General features: G+C 39.5%; 1 pseudogene; it reads left to right on the top strand.

Annotated features, from left to right (window-relative positions):
• The first annotated feature begins 6599 nt into the window (after positions 1-6599).
• On the top strand, positions 6600-8978 carry LOC148738106 (uncharacterized; annotated as a pseudogene).
• Positions 8979-18153: the final 9175 nt, after the last annotated feature.

Below are 18153 nucleotides of genomic sequence, written 5' to 3'. Positions count from 1 at the left end.
AGAAACAGCTTTATACTGGCTAATGAATAAAGGCTGATAGTTTCGAAAGAAACTGTTTGGGGCTACGTCGGTGGGGGTAACGAAATAATTTGGATATATCAACAAAGTTAAAATGGTAAATTGGCCACCGTAACGATTACAAAAGCTGACGTTTCGAGCGTTAGCCCTTCGTCGGAGCTCCGACGAAGGGCTAACGCTCGAAACGTCAGCTTTTATAATCGTTACGGTGGCCAATTTACCATTTCAACTTTGTTGATATATCCAAATTATTATATACTGGCTAACACTTCCTGCTATCATGTCTTATTTTGAGACGGATGGAAGTCTAGCTGACTGAAAAACACAAAGTGGCTATTTTTGTAACTTATATTGGCAACACTTTCACGATGATTATCATCTTTAATATCTGTGATTAATCAAGGTAGTCATTCTTTATGAGGAACAAAATAGCTTGTTATTATGTGCTATGTAAACACCTTCATTGCCATGATTACGAGTGTGCCAGTATGGTCTCCATTGGGTACAAATTAAAAATGATGGGCAGAAAAGTTATCTTTAAATGGAGCATGGGTAGTGATCCAAAAACAATTATATATACATCGAGTTGTCTAATTTTGCCAGCGTCTACCATAGGGAAGTCCATGCATCGAGAAAACTAGATCGCTGGCAGAGAAAAATTTAATTTATTTGAACGAACATGGAATCTCCCCTACCCCAACCCATTCAGTAACATGGCTCGGGTGGGCGAGGGTCCAGAAGCAAAATACTTTTCTAAAAATTTCCATTTAAATTTCTCAAAAGTGCAGTTTTTGTTTGAAAATAACAGAGATGTTAGACAGCTATTTCCACCATACAGAATGGTAATTGAACTAAGTGGAGTGCAATTAAGTTTGAAATCATTCAAGTTATTTCACAATCAAACAAGTGTATAGTGAAAATTTAATTTGTAATCACAAATGTAGTTCCAGGCCAAAATTGTGGGATATGAAGTTCAATTTCAACTTTATTTAACATTGTAGAACGTGGAAAATTAATTCCCTCAAATATAGGATGTTTTTTTAGTCAATACAAATATTTTTTAATTTAGTGCTGAGCTGGTTTGTAAAAAGTTGTCAACATTGTCTTTTATTTCCCTCGACATGTCGAGTAATTAGATTGGTTACTTTACAAGCCTTGAGATCTGGATTGGTAATTGTGTTCTAAGAAAGGTTCATCATTGGCTGGGAAAAAGACGTGATTTAGAATAACAAATGGCGCAATTCGTGAATAAATTACACCAAAGTACCCTGGCCCACAGGTGCCATGGTACAGACAAAAACTCCACGGCACAAAAAAAATCTCCTTAGCACAAACAAAAACTTTATGGCCCAAACAAAAACTGTCATGGTGCGAACAAAAAAGTCCTCGGCACAAACAAAAACTTTATGGTGCAAACAAAGACTCACACAGTGGAAACGTCTCGCAGTGATGGGTATTCCCATTGTAGGAATTAAAATTTATGTAGATGTAGATGAAATCATGCTTCTCCTCGGATTTACCGCAAGTGGATCTTTCAACGATGAGGGGTTACCCAGCCACTACCAATATAGCGGAAACTCAATTCAACAGAGAGAATGATATAGAAATTCCAGAGTCCGTTGCAGAGTCAGTGAATGAGATGTTTGAAATAGCTGGCTTAACCTCTGCCAGTATTCTGGGATGGTTTACCAGGCAAAAACACAGGCAGTTGAACAGTGAAAAAATTGAAATCACAGTTAAGTATCATCACGATTAATTTTAATTTAACTTGTTCCATTTTCACTGCATTAACTAAGTTCCATAAGAAAACAATTAACTACCTACTAAGAACTAAAAGACCAAAAAACAAAAAAACAAAACAAAAAAACAAAAAACAAAAAAACAAAAACAAAAAGCAAACAAAAAAAATTGCAGTAGGGAAGGACTAGAAGGGAACATGCAAACCATTCGAGCTAGTCCACCCAAAAAACTACAACAGACACATAATGAAAAGGAAAAATACATGAAATCACGTGTTGAATGTAAAAAGATATAATTGCTAATACGTCGCATCCTAGATTATTCTACTCAGAAAATAATTGTACATCGATCACCACGTCCAAGTAAGATGCGGGCGGTCAGCATCGAAGCTCTTCTTTTTATAGAACTCATTACATTGTTTATTAAATAATGATAGGTTTAAATTTGAGGTCCTAAGTTTGTCAGGCAAGTTGTTCCATAAATATGGTAATCTATTAAAGAAAGTTCCTTTGAATAATTCTGTTATGACTTTGTTAATCTTTAATTTATTACTAGAATATGACCTAAATCTTTGGTCTGAGCAAAAATCAAAATAACTTTCAAATGAATAGTTATGGTGACCACACTTCAGTTTATAAAAAGTTATTATATCTTCAACTTAGATTGTGTTGTTCGCAACCCAACACACTCCATATGCTTTCCTTTAGCAGTTGTCTGTGCCATGGTAGTAATATGTGAGCCACATGAAAACTTATTATGACTTTAAAAATGTATTTATATCAGCATTTTGCAAAGGACAGGCCCTTGGAAAGCCATGAGGCGGAGACTACAAATAACCCAAACTGCTGATCTCAGTGCAGCTTCAAAATCACCATTAATTTTTCCTTGTTTTCTTGTACAACATTTATTGGTCTGTTCATATTAATTGGGGAAAAATAATTTACAGAAGCGATAACTTTTGTTTTTCATTTTACGTTTTAGTCGACAAATGTGTCGCAATTTGTTCTTCTCTAGGTAGGAATTATATATGTAAAGAATGTGTTTATTTTTTTCAATTTAAAATAACTTGAAAACTAATGTTTAATTTGTAGAGAAGAGCTCCTGGTGGTGACGCCATTAGGCTCACATACTTGTTACATGTTTAGTGTCTCGTTGCATTCTTTTGTGGGAAACACCCACCCTTACATTAGAGCGTTTAGTCAATAACTCTTGTTTGATTTTCAAAATGAACTAGTTAAGAAGCGATTAAAGATCACAATTAAAGCAACTTTAGGAAATTTAAATTAAAGAGTTCTGTTAGAATTTTCATTAGAACTGGGGGGTGGGGGCACCTTCAACTTCCTTTGATTCGTTGTTAACTGCTAAAGGCAGTCTAGTAAAAGTCCCCCTCACAGTGTTGTAAGAATGACCCTGAAAAGCCCCATGGGGAGTGGTGAACTAACCCATCCATCCCTCCATCCATCTATGTATCACGGTCTCATTCTCGGTGGTGTAGCAACTGCTAAAACGATCAATTCCTGAAGTTACTTTCATAATAATTACGTCGGTGCTAGTCACATGCTTCCATAACAGGCAAACTGCAGAAGAATTTTGTAGAGCTCTAGCGCTTCTTTCCAATCATTTGGTTGCCTAAGGTCACAAGCACCTGTGACATAATTGAAATATTCCTAGCAATGTGAGAATCTGTTTAACAATCAAGAGCTTTTTCAGTTGGTGATCATTTCCGTTGTTCTCCTGACTTTACTGTTTGATTCAGGGCTGATATTGTGATGAGAAATTAGACGCTGGTCACTCTGCAGTGTCATGGGTTAAAAAAGACCTTTTGGTTATAATTGTGAAATTCTCTAGCCACGTTATGAAGAGAAAATTGGTTCATTTGGAATCTTTTAAAGACCAGTTAATGTTACACGGTGATACTACTGCTGTTGCGTTTTAAAATGTAATTGAGAAACTGCGTTTAGATGACAGTATGTAAAGACGTTTGTAACGTCGCGCATTTTGAGTTTCTCGGCACAATGTCACATCCCAGTTAAAGGATAGTGCCAACTTGGCAACAACGTGGTATGACTCTAACTTACTGGCGGGAAACCTTAAGAAATATCAGGTTTTGAACTTGGGCTTCACTCAAAATGACAGTAACATCTGTGTGAATGACGGTGAAATCCAAACCAAAGATAACATTGAACTTTTAGGAGTAGAGTTAGATTCCAAGCTAAAATTCTCTGAGCATATAATCTCTATCTGCGAAAAAGCTAGTCAGGGAATTGGCCTTCTAATGAGATTACGTAATTTAATTCCTACGAAATCTAAGCTAATACTGTTCAAAAGCGCGGTTCTACCATACCTCATGTATTGTCACCTAGTGTGGCACTTTTGCAAAGCGAGCGACACTCAAAAGTTTGAAAGACTACAAGAAAGAGGACTTAGGGCGGTTTTCAAGAACTATAATTCTAGTTACAAACAGTTATTAGAGAGGACAGATTTGCCCACTCTACTAAATAGGCGCTTACAGGACCTGTGCATCCTCATGTACAAAGCAAAGCATAAACTCTGTCCTGCATATATAAGCAATATCTTTAAAGTACACAGTAGTAATTACAATTTAAGGCAAGCTGATTTCCTATACCCAGGTATGAAACTGTCACTTCTGGCAAACACTCTATTAGATTTCTAGGGCCCAGGCTACGGACAAAACTACCCAAGAGTATAAGGGAGGTCGAGACCCTCAAGTCGTTCAAAGGAAAGATACGCCAACTCAGTATAAGTAAGCTCTTGCATGATGGCTGCACATGCTGTAGCCTCTGCTCCTCTTGAATTTTGTATATTTTTATTACAAATCCTGTAACTAGTTAACAATAGATTTTCTAACAACAACAAACATATGAAACATATGTGTGAACTGCGGTTATGAGACGTATATGAGAACGATCCTTCGCAGTAAAGCACTATTTGAGCAATAGTGAAAATCAGACCCGAAAAAAAAATTTCAGGCCTGTACGGGATTCGAACCACTGACCTCTGCGATACTAGTGCAGCGCTCTACCAATTGAGCTAACAAGCCAACTGGGAGCAGGCCATCAAATTAATTCGATATAAACCCGTAGATGATAAATCAAACAACAACAAACATATGAAACATATGTGTGAACTGCGGTTATGAGACGTATATGAGAACGATCCTTACTGCGAAGGATCGTTCTCATATACGTCTCATAACCGCAGTTCACACATATGTTTCATATGTTTGTTGTTGTTTGATTTATCATCTACGGGTTTATATCGAATTAATTTGATGGCCTGCTCCCAGTTGGCTTGTTAGCTCAATTGGTAGAGCGCTGCACTAGTATCGCAGAGGTCAGTGGTTCGAATCCCGTACAGGCCTGAAATTTTTTTTTCGGGTCTGATTTTCACTATTGCTCAAATAAATAGATTTTCTAACAACAAATATATATGAAATACATATATATGAACTGCGGTTATGAAACGTATATGTTAGTTTTAATATATATACTACTGTAAATAGCTCCTAATCTTTTGTCTCTTTTAGTGTCCCCAAATCAGTAATAGATTTTTCCCTAGCTAGACGGCTCTTGGCACTTTTAATAAAGTTTTACTACGTTACTACTACTACAACGAGAAAACGTTTCAAACTCAAAGCTTTCGAATTACTCGCTCTTATGGTAGTCTCAATTACAACGACTAATTATTGGAAATGAAGAAAATAATGGTTAAATCTGATTTGGGTGGATGATCGTGAAAGTGAATGTACAAATATTCTTTTTATTCAAGGACAGTAGTTTTATGGAACAATATATCTCTAAGCTCTTCTAACATTGTTAATTTAGATATATTTAGATCAAATGCTCTTTCATTTATTAGGTCGTTTAGCCCGTACTAATTTTATCTTCACGCTATTTATATCATTTTGTTTTATCCAAGTTTTTCTTTATCCAAGTTTTGTTTTACTTATATTGTTAAACCTTAAACTGTATATAAATTATTTAAATTTTATTCTTTGTAATTAGTCCTCCTAGTATAGTTATTACTGTTTTAGGAGTATCTCGATTAAAGATTAAAGGTTAAAGGCTAGACAACCTCATCAAGAGCTCAGACAATGATGACAAAATATATATGAAGAAAATTCTCGCATTAAATTACTGAAGTAAATCCTCTGCAAGACATTCGTTGCATCAAAATGTTACAACGAAAACTGTCTCAAAGCAAACTTCGCCCGGCCGATCGGTTGTCATATTAAATGTGATCTTCTCTGAGATGTTATTGGCGTACACAGTGCAACTACTGACACATTGGCAAAGATATTCGATTTTATAAATACAGAAAGGGACAGCAAATGTTTACTAACCAGCAAAACCTTCTCAGGGCCTGATTACATGAGCCAGGCTGGCCCTGTTAGCCGGGCTGATTTCTTTTGTTTTGGTGTTCGCCAAAGCGTGAAAACAAAAGAAATCAGCCCGGCTAACCGGGCCAGCTCGGCTCATGTAATCAGGCCCTTAGATACGATGAACGATAATTTCAACGACATGGGCGGCCAATCGGGCAGATTCACGTCACGTTCAAAAGCGATCAACGACGGTTGTTGATGCGCGTCATTTGCGTGACGGCGCTTTAAGTTACAGTTACACGCGTCACTTGCGTGGCAGTGCTTTACGTTGCAGTTAGGTTCTTTAGCTATTTTTGGATGTGATTGATTTAGTACGTGCGGAGCGTGTGTATACACGCTATGCATAATGAAAATTTGCTTGAGAAGGCTGGTAACAAGTTTACACGAAAGCGAGGTCGGTCGCGCCACTGTGTGTTTCTTCGGATACTTTTACCTGGCAAGTAACACATAATGAGCTCGGTTTCAAACAATTTAAAGCTCTCAGAAGCAGATATTCGTGGTTCATCATTAAGTGGGAGAGCTCCAGCTAATTTAAAAGTTCAAGACTTAACATTCTGGCCAAAATGCAGAGGAGATACCGCCAAAGGTCTAAAGACGAAAGCCCAACTTGTTAAAAGGTGAGACGACAACAATTGATTCTACTTTTAAAGTATTAAGAAGCTCATAGATATTATTGTCCATTAAAGAAAGAAAACTCATAAAATGTCCTAACTGATCCAAAGAGATATTGAATTCAGAATGTAAAGTTGTAGATCGCTCAGATTCGATCGTCTTTGAGTGAAAGTGCGGTTCCGCACCTTAATTAACTGTTGGATACGAATCAGGATACGTACATGTAAATGAAACATTTGAAATTTTTCTCGCTCAATTTGAAGGGGGGAAGAGTATATCAAGACTGGAAAAGACAAAAATGTAGTCGATCCAGACGAAAATAAATTATATACGAAGCGTAAACAGCGACGAGAACAGGGGAATGCCATCCAGACACAACCTAAGAGCAGTCCTGCTGCAGTCAAGTTTCCAGCGGATGGTTGGTCATCCCGCTTACAGAAAATGCCAGCTTTTAACAGGGCAGAGTTGGATGCGCATATATCAAAAACCGGTAAAGTCATCGATCCTCGAGGTAAAGGCCATTCTCTTCCTACTGGACTTCAAAAGGCAAAGAACTTCTTGCTTGACGAGTATCTGAAACAGATAGAAGCTGCAAGTGACAATCGCTATTTCTATTTTAAGCCGCTTTGTTACCACAGTTTTAAAAAAATGAAGCTCCACACAAGTTGAAAGTAGCTCTTGACCTCATAACTGGTGAAGTCAAGGAAGCATCTTGCACATGCGTGGCTGGTAAAGTGGGACTCTGCAATCATGTTTTAGCTTTAATGCTAAAGCTTTGTAAATTTTCCTTATATGCATGCAGAGATGCCACACAACTAGACTCGGAGGATGACATGAATCCTACTACTGCATGTACATCTTCACTGCAATTGTGGCACAAGAAAGGGAGAGGAGACAAAATAACGCCAAAGCCAATCATGGAAGTCAGGGTTAAGAAAACCAAATTAGATGATTTTACAGCAAGCAAACCAAGAGAGGAAGGATTCAAGTGTATATTATACGAGGCAAGAAACAACTTGGAGTCCCAGGCTGAAGATGAAGACAAGTTGAAAGCTGACTTAATGGCAGTTAACCCCAGTATGCCCTTAGCCCCAATCCTTAACACCACTGAAAATCCTGGCTTAAAAGAAACAAAATTTGGCAGGAGTCCCTCTGGTTCTTTTGCAAGCTACCAACTTCAGTTCACAGAGTCAAATTTTAAAGTGTCCTGTGAATTAGGATCTGTACCAAACAAACCCCAAGATAAGAGGAGTCTCCCAAAAGAATATCCTAAATTCCCATTAAAATCCACTGAACCTTTCAAATTGCCAGATAAGCTTGATCAGGAGGGAGTCAATTTACTTAATCACCTCTTGGTTGATGGTGATAAATTAAATGAGATTGAGGAAAAAACTCAAGGTCAGTCTACATCAGATGAATGGAAAAATGAGCGACAATACAGAATCACTGCTTCTAATTTCAAGAAAGTATGCACAAGACTAAGAAATCATGAAACACTTGTGAACAGTCTGATCACTCCTATCCCTTTTTATTCAAAGTACACTGAACATGGTCAGAGATATGAATCAATTGCATTAAGACAATATCAAAAATATATGTACTCAATCAGAAGACCTGTTGTTTTATTAAAGTCAGGCCTAGTCGTAGCCATGGATGCACCCTTCCTTGGGGCTTCCCCTGATAGTAAAGTTATTGATGTAACCTGTGAAGATCAGTATGGCTTAGTGGAGATTAAGTGCCCATATACAAAATCCTATGTGACTCCATTGGAGGCATGCTCAGACCAAACATTCTTTTGTGGAGAAATTGATGGGAAACCAAAACTCAAGGAGAATCATGATTATTACTATCAAGTGCAAGGACAAATGGGGGTAGCTAAGGCTATGTGGTGTGACTTTGTGGTATATACCAATGCAGGAATGAGCATACAAAGAATTCCATTCAATGGTCAGTTCTGAGGCACACTTAAAGAGAAATTGAAGGAGTATTATTCTCAGCATTTTCTTAAAAAAGCAGCTGTCAAATTTTGCAATTTAAGGCAGGATTAAGAGTATAACTGATTTGAACTACTTAAGCTTTCATGAGATACCATCAGTATCATCACCTCAGTGACTTGAATAACCTTTGAATAATTTAGCAATGAACTTTACTGTAAAACAAGTATTATTACTTGAATTCATGAAGAAAAAGGATTTTGTCATGAAAATGTACTATTTAGTACATCTTATTGTTCACATGTTTAGTACTTAGATGAAAGGTCTCAAAGATTTTCATACTTCCATGAAAATCACTCTACTAGACTGAAATAAGTGGATTGCGTGCATTAGTCAGAAATGCACATACACTCCACATCTGATTGAGCAGTCCTATGAGATTCAGTGGCACTTCACCATCCCAAATATGGTAGTTCTTGATTAAATTGATCGCCCTCTCTATGTGGATCCTGACACTTGCAATCTGTTGGGTTGTGATTACATTCTCCTTTGACATTTGAGCATTTTCTCCAAGAAATGGAGGGATGTAAAGAGACACTTGTTATGAGGATCGAATTATTTTTACTGAATCTGTCACGCAATCCCAGACTTTTCTAGAATTATCTATAATCTGTAATATTCCAGAAACTTCTTTCATGTGACTCAGCAGTTTCCAAAAATAGTACAACTTGTAATACGCTATAAATAGTAATAGAACATTCTAGATAACTAAAGTAAACGTTTAAAAGCTGGCTTGTGAGAAGTACAAAAGAGATTTGCCCGAGGGCTTACCCTCGTGGCTTGCTGACTGAACTTTTGGAAGCTATGATATGTCGAGGCTATGACCTTTTGACCTTGCGATATCCAGAGAGAAGAAAGAGATGAAAAAGACGATAGTCGAGAGAGGAAGAAGATAGAGAATACAGAGTTTACAATGGAGTCCTCCGGAAGAGTTTGAGTACAAGGAAAGAATGCGATAAATCGAGAAAGCCAAGCGCTGTGGTCTTCAGTCGGCGGATGTTGGAATTGGAAGTTGATCAAGACGACGAACACTTACACGGCATGAAGGATTGTAAGCCTGCTTTATGAACTGCTTAACTTAATCGTTAACCTAAGTAAATTAGACAATGTAAAACTAATTAAATAAAAGTTAAAATGGGTAACTGCTTGTTGTTACATTTTTGTTGCGTGCCATATATCGTACTCGGGAGTCTATTTTCATATATGCTTTGTTAGCGGACATTTGTAGGTCATTCGTGCACGTAACAAAATTGGGGGCCTGTCCGGGAGTCATTTCCCTGTCCGGGAGTCATTTCCCTGTCCGGGAGAAATTCCTGTCCGGGTGAAATTCCTGTCCGGGAGGCATTTCCGCTGTCAGCAGACATTTCCCTGTCCGCGAGTCAATTCGCTGCTTCGCAGTCATTTCCTTGTCTGGGAAAATCTTTTATTACCAACTAGTTATTTCTTTTCTGTCCGCTTCGTATTTTTGAGTTATTTAAAAAAACAAAAAAAAACTATATGTTAGCGTATAGATTGGTGTATTGTGGTGTAGTGTAATCTGATCAGCTCAATTTGGTGTATCTCTAAGCGATGTGATTGGCACATCTTTTTTTTGGTGTATCTCAACGCAATGTGATTGGCCCAATTTTTGGTGTATCCCAAACCAATCAGATTGTAGTATTTTTCGATTTCGCACCAATCAGAGCGTTCTTGCTAATTTGTGGTTTGACAGGTCTTCAAATTTCAGCAAATCAACGTCGGAGAGAGCGGTTCGCGAATTAAGGAAATGTATCAGTCGTGTTGGGAAAGTGGTGGAGTTGTGATCGTTGTACGACTATGCTTATTCTTCCTTCTGAAGGAGACTGAGTGGAACATGAGAAAAATTTTGAATCAAATGTTACTTCAGATGTTGATAGGAGCAACTTCAGGATATTTCATTGCTTTATATGAGTTAATCAGAGATTCCAATTTTGAATTTCGCTCAAGGAACGAGGTAAGAAGACATCTACAAGAGTTGTAAGATCATCTATTCAGTGTAATGGCTCATGTCCTTCGTGAGGATTTTATCGCTATGATCTGTCTGGATTTGAAAGGTCGTCAGGGAACTTTTTCTACCGATTAGCGAGTTAAAACGTGCATGTTTTGTGTACCGCTCCTTCACGTACGACGCATACACCGTCAGCTGGAGGCCTAACACGAATTTAGCACTATAGCGTGTTGTTTCGGAAAGGCTAGTTTTACTGACTCTGGTAAATCTTGCGCAAGATATTTGCGTAAATCATATTTGATTGATAATCTCTTTTTTGCCATATGGTTGTTCTTTTAGCAGCGGTTGAAACGACCACCAAGTTACATTTACTTTCTGCGTCGACTGCCATGTTACATATCCGTTTCTTTGCTTCTAAAAGTCTTCCATTAATTAAATATTGCTTAAAAGATACTTTACCGTTACAATTGCGTGTTACTTTTACTCGCCAGTATGGATTAGATTTTTTTAGATCATGAAATGCCATTTTCCAATAAACAACGCAAATTTTATGACATAAATCTACCTCAATGAAAAATATTTCACAAGGGGCAGAATGGTACGGTCGGTTAATTTTCCACGCAACTCTCAAGTGCTTAGACGTTTTCCACCAATAAAATTCGCTTACAGCTAACCTGGACTTTACCCCATTGCGTGTCAATTTCCTGTAAACAACCTGCATTTTATCACGTATTTCGCACGCAAAGGGCAAAGTCCAGATAGGCAACAACCAATCAAGTAGCCCACCTTATTATCTTTTGAAGAATAATACTTTCTCTTGGTTCAATCTACTTTCACTTGTTCGAAGAACGGAGACCGGAAAACATCTTTGTCCAGAGGCTGTAAGAGATTAAATAGAGCTTTCCACTGCAAAATTATATGGAAGAGTATTTTGAGGCAACCATCTGTTACTTAACAAGAAGCTACACGGAGCCTATATTTGGGCCGGATTTGTGGATCAGTGGATTGAATTGAATTGGTTCGAATTGAGGGCTTTGCTGTTTTAGCAAAATCGCTGTCGAGTGCTTTTCTTGGTTTGTTAACATGGAGAGTTATGGAGACTAACACTTCGGAACAAGTTGATGCCATCCATGACAATTTGGAATTATTAAAATCGCCGGAGGAAAGGCGGGATCACTCAATAAAAAGTTGTATTTGAACGCGATGACTTTATTTACAAGGATTTCTCTTGCTTACATCTAATAACAAACCTTTGAAGTTTTTTTTTGCCTCGGAACGATATATCACAGAAGGCATTTTATAGACCTCAAGATTTTTGACTGATTGAAATTAAAGGTATGTGGCAGTGACTTCCACAAGTTTTTTTTTTTTGGTGAGAAAAGTACAATTGTTTTTTTCGCAATATTTATTTACGGATGGTTTCAATCGCCAACGTTTACATAAGATTGTTGTATTACTGTTCCCAGGGGTTGTTGTTTTCATCAGTACGTTAACAATAGTAGTGATTCACAGTATTAGGCTTGTACTTTAAATAAATATAGTTAAGTTCACTCGAAAGATGAGTATAAACTGTAACAAGCTTATCGTTGATGCGCGGCCAGTACTTCAAATCTGACTGACACTCGATGTCAAAACTCAACCTCGTTCCCTGGATATGCCACCACATTACTTTACGCCAATTAAAAACTGCACGCTACTGTGCATTTTCTTGCACAGGAAAAACCAAACATAATTTCTGATTCTGGCCCTTAATAGTCAGAATAATAACTAGGACTTTGTTTCTGACGAAGGAACGGCAATGAGCACAATTTGAACCTACGAGCAGGTTGTTGTTTAGTCTCGTCATGCAATGTTGGAGAGAGAGATAGCGTTGCGTGACAAGTTCAAATTAGGGCTGTGGAGGGGACTGCAGGAAGCGTTGTACCAATGCAGTTTATTTTTGCCAACAATTCAGACACCAGCATCAGTAATATAGTGTCCCATTTCAACCTACGTATCCAAAAAAATAACTCCTGCATACGTAGCATGCCTATGTTTGTTATTGTAGTGACATGAGCAGTTACTTACAGTAATTGGTGATCCTCGTAAGAATGTAGTTAAGAACTATTTCACCCTGTAGTTTGAACCATCCAGTATTATTGACAGTTATCATTGCTTGTATGCCCAGAGTTAAACAATTTACAGTTGAAGCGATTCAAAGGTTGTATTGAGGACCTAGGTGGTCAAAGTCAGAAGCTGTTTGCGAAGTTATTAGAGTGACGAGTTAAGTCATTGAGGTAGTTCAAGATGAAGTATTGTGAGTTTCTAATAGTGCTCTAGAGAGAGAGAGAGAGAGCACTGATCAATGTGTTGGGATGATATTTCTATTGTTTGCAGAAATGCGAGCATTTTTGTGATCTTTTGTGATCACGAGTCATGTAAGGAGAAGTGATAATGTAATCACGGTTTTAGGGCATAGGATGTATTGTAGGATTACTCCAAGAAAGTTCATCCTTCGGCTAAACTTCTTTTGCTGAAGGGGAAGGGTGTTACGAGGATCGAATTATTTTTACTGAATCTGTCACGCAATCCCAGACTTTTCTAGAGTTATCTATAATCTGTAATATTCCTGTTATGATATGTAAAACCTTTAGGAAATCAACATTTGCTTTTCTTCGACAAGACCTTTCTTGAATGTCGATCAGCTGATCTTTCTTATGTAACACTTAAAGGTTATGTAACCCTCGAATGTTATGTAACCTTCTGGACTGGTTATGTAATCGCTTCGTACATTCCAATCTAGTTCTCGAGTTACACGAGTGAACATTGAGACAAGTTAGCCGTCATGTTGTTGTTATATCGATAGCTCTAAAGGTAACCTGCCTCTCCAGCAATTAAAGTTTGTGTTCAAAGAAGCTTACTGGACTCAGACTCCCTATCTTGCTCTCTCACGTCATAAAGGACAAAACTTGGTGTCAGGAGTGGGAGTAACATCCACGAGCTTTGTTGTTGTTAGTGGAAGTCTATTTTATTTTGGTCATGGCCTCGACCTCTGGTAGTCAGCAATCTTCTGGTTCATCGGCTGCTGCACCGATCTATACCACCACAGTACCGCTAGCCAAACCTCCAGAACCTCTTAATCTCGAAGACAGGTCACGTAGAGGCGATAACTGGTTACACTTTAAGAGAGCATGGCAAATCTATGAACGAGCGGCTGGAATCAGTCAAAAGGACGGCCCAGTCCGTGTTGCTCATTTTCTTAACATCGTTGGAAGAGAAGGAGTCCAATTGTTTGACACCTTTACCTTCGCTGAAGACGAAAGCGCTGACAATATTGATGACGTCCTGGCTAAATTTGAATCTCGTTGTCTGCCGCAACGAAATCAGACGTATGAACGATATCTCTTCAACAAGAGAGAGCAAGAACCAGGAGAAAGTGTCGATCAATATTGCACAGCACTGATGCGCCTTTCTGAACACTGTGGGTTCATGACCCTAAGAGACAGCTTGATAAGAGACCGCCTCATCCTTGGAGTCAAGAATGATCGATCACGTAAGAAACTTTTAGAGAAAAAAGATCTCACTTTGGATAACGCCTTGGATATTTTGCGAACACAAGAGTTAACTGATATACGCGCATTAGACATGACAACTGAGGAAGCTAACGTGAATAGGGTAAAGGCCAAGAAAACGAAACCGTCAAAGACCAGTCTGAGGATACAACACCGCATAAACACGCCTCAGGTAAGGAGTGGACTCCTCCGTGGAAGCCAAGAGGGAAAAGTTCTGGTAACCCCAACAATGTATACACTCGAGAATGCAAGTTTTGTGGTACTGTTCACGAAATGAAAAAGTCAGCTTGCCCGGCTGTCGGCAAGAAATGCTCCAAATGAGGCAAAGAAGGACACTTTGCGAAAAAATGCGACACTCGCTCTGTCAATCACGTACAAGATTGTGAAATCTACAGCCATAAACCCTCCCCCGCATCAGCTTATGTGACAGCGTGCCTTAATAATAATGCCGAAGTACAACTTCAGATTGATACAGGTGCTTCATGTAACATCCTCCCCAAAAGTGCCTACATCCGAGCTACAGGAGACAAACAGTGTAAAAACCTTGAACAGTCGTTTACAAGGCTCATCATGCACAACAAGACTGTAGTCTGGCCACTTGGTCAAATCCGCCTACTTACTGAACGGAAAGGAAGAAAATATGGAGTTCTTTATCACATTGTGAAGCAAGATTTGACACCACTCCTCTGTCGAACGACGTGTGAAAAGATGAACCTGGTCAAAATCCTGGATGCTGACGTAAACGCGACTCACGGCGAAAGAATTGACGTCTCGTCAAATGTTAGAAGTGATCCTATCCTCTATGAATTTACCGATATCTTCACTGGGATTGGATGCCTGGAAGGAACCTACTCCATTCAAGTGGACGAAGGTTTCCGCCCGGTTGTACATCCGCCTCGTAAAGTACCAGTCCCACTTCGAGATACCCTCAAGTTAGAGCTGGATAACATGGTGAAGAGTGGTATCCTCGCCAAGGTAATTGAGCCGACATCATGGGTCTCTAGCCTTGTTATAGTGAAGAAATCTAACGGGAAAATACGAGTATGTCTGGATCCTCGAGATCTCAACCGCGCAGTGCAACGCTCGCATTATCCACTTCCAACTATCGAGGAAGTAGCAACTCGCCTTAGTGGTGCTAAAGTCTTTAGCGTGTTAGATGCCAAATGTGGATTCTGGCAAGTACAACTTGACGAAAGGAGTAGTTACTTGACAACCATGAACACACCTTTTGGTCGCTATCGATGGCTCAGAATGCCATTCGGAATAAACTCAGCCCCGGAAGTATGGCAACAACGAATGCACGAGCTAGTAGAAGGACTCACAGGTGTTGAAGTCATCGCCGATGATTTCCTAGTTTGCGGTTTTGGAGACTCTAATGAAGCTGCAATTGCCAACCACGATCAGAATCTCAAGGCTTTCCTCAATCGCGCAAGAGAAAGAAACCTCACTCTCAACAGCGAGAAGTTGAAACTTCGACAGTCACAAGTTCCTTTCATAGGACACCTCCTTACAGCGGAAGGTCTAAAACCTGACCCGTCAAAGGTACAGGCTATAGTGGACTACCCAGTGCCCACCAATCTCGCAGAACTCAAAACGTTTTTAGGAATGGTGCAGTATCTGGCGAAATTCTGCCAACATCTGTCTACAGCATCACAGCCTTTAAGACAGTTGGAAAAGAAGGAAATAGAATGGCATTGGCAACACCCTCAAGATAAAGCCTTCAAGGAGATTAAAGAGCTCATCACTAAAGCCCCAGTCCTACAGTACTTCGACGTGAGCAAGAATGTCACTATACAGTGCGATGCCTCACAGTATGGCATTGGTGCAACTCTACTTCAGGAAGGACAGCAAGTTCACTACGCTAACAGAGCACTGACGTCGACAGAGCAAAATTACGCTCAAATTGAGAAGGAGCTCCTAGCTGTTCTGTTCTCTTGTGAGCACTTCGAACATTACATTTATGGCAAGCACGTCACAGTCGAAACAGATCACAAGCCTCTGATTGCTATACAGAATAAGCCAATCAATACAGCTTCTAAGAGATTACAGCGTATGATGCTTCGTCTTCAAAGATTTGACTTGAATCTCACTTACAAGCCAGGCAAAGAGATGTATATTGCTGACGCACTCTCTCGCGTTCTACCTAGGCAGTCAAAGATACCAAATGCTAGCACCTCAACCTGCTATAAAGATCTAGAAACTGTCAACTTTGTTGAAGACTTGTCGATATCAGAGTCGACACTTGCCAAGTTTCAAGTGGAAACGGCAAAGGATGAATCTTTACAGGCGTTGTCACAAGTTATACGCGCTGGCTGGCCTACAAAAACGTCCATGGTACCTACAAGCGCACAGCCTTTCTTCAAATACCGAGATGAAATGACGCTCCAAAATAGCCTAGTTTTTAAAGGAACGAAGATCGTTGTCCCAGAGAGCCTTCGCCGTGATATGATAGAAGAAACACACAAGTCTCATCAGGGACTCCAAGCATGCCTTCGAAGGGCCAGAGAGGTTTTCTTCTGGCCAGGAATGTCTGCACAACTCAAGAATCGTATTGATAAATGCTCCATATGCCAAAGAGTGAGACCTGAACAAGCCAGCGAACCTCTTCAGCCTCACCCGGTTCCTGACAGGCCATGGCAACGAGTTGGAACAGATTTGTTTACCTTTGAGAACCGAAACTACCTTGTATTAGTTGATTATTACAGCAACTTTATTGAGCTGGATCATCTTCCCGACACTTCGTCCCAGACAGTCATTCACAAGCTGAAGATGCATTTTTCGCGACATGGGGTGCCCGACTATGTAGTTTCTGACAATGGTCCTCAGTATACATCCTCAGAGTTCCGAAGATTTGCAGCAACATGGAAGTTCACTCACGTCACTACGTCACCACACTATCCACAAGCTAATGGGATGGCCGAAAGTGCAGTCAAAACCTGCAAGACTTTAATGATGAAAGCTCTTCTGTCCCAATCCGATCCATATCTTGGTTTATTGGATCACCATAACACCCCCACTGCTGCTACAGGTATGTCTCCCTGCCAACGACTTTTTGGTCGCCGAACAAAGACACTTCTACCCTTCTCAGAGTCGTTACTCAAGACTGACCTGACAGTTAGTGATCTTCTCAAAAGGGATCGTGTCAAGCAAGCTAAACATTTCGACCAGCATGCTAAACAACTCTCAGAACTCAAATCAGGTGACCTAGTGCGCATGAAAATGCCTGGAGAAACAAAGTGGTCAAAAGCAGTTGTTTCTTCTAAAGTCGCACCTCGCAGTTACAAAGTTGAAGTCAATGGTAGATTCTACAGGCGCAATCGCAAGCAGTTGCGTTCTACCACGGAACCACTTCAAGAAACCCCCTTCAAAATGGACGAAGATGACCTGACTGTTCCAGAGAATCTGCAGGAACAGAAACATCCCCCTCCAGCAAGTTCTCAAGTAGGAACGTCCCCTCCTAGATCTCAACTACCCTCAACACCTCAAACAACAGAGCTGAGTGCAAGACCACCTCAAGAAGCTACTACAACTGAGATAAGAACACGACATGGACGATTGATCAAGCCACCTAAATAGTTTGACATTGAGTTATAGTTTAAAAAAAAAAAAAAAATAGAAAAAGGGAAAGATGTTATGATATGTAAAACCTTCAGGAAATCAACATTTGCTTTTCTTCGACAAGACCTTTCTTGAATGTCGATCAGCTGATCTTTCTTATGTAACACTTAAAGGTTATGTAACCCTCGAATGTTATGTAACCTTCTGGACTGGTTATGTAATCGCTTCGTACATTCCAATCTAGTTCTCGAGTTACACGAGTGAACATTGAGACAAGTTAGCCGTCATGTTGTTGTTATATCGATAGCTCTA

Source organism: Stylophora pistillata, chromosome 2 (genome assembly GCF_964205215.1).
Source record: "Stylophora pistillata chromosome 2, jaStyPist1.2, whole genome shotgun sequence".
NCBI lineage: Eukaryota > Metazoa > Cnidaria > Anthozoa > Scleractinia > Pocilloporidae > Stylophora > Stylophora pistillata.
This window is presented reverse-complemented; position numbering and strand designations above follow the sequence as displayed.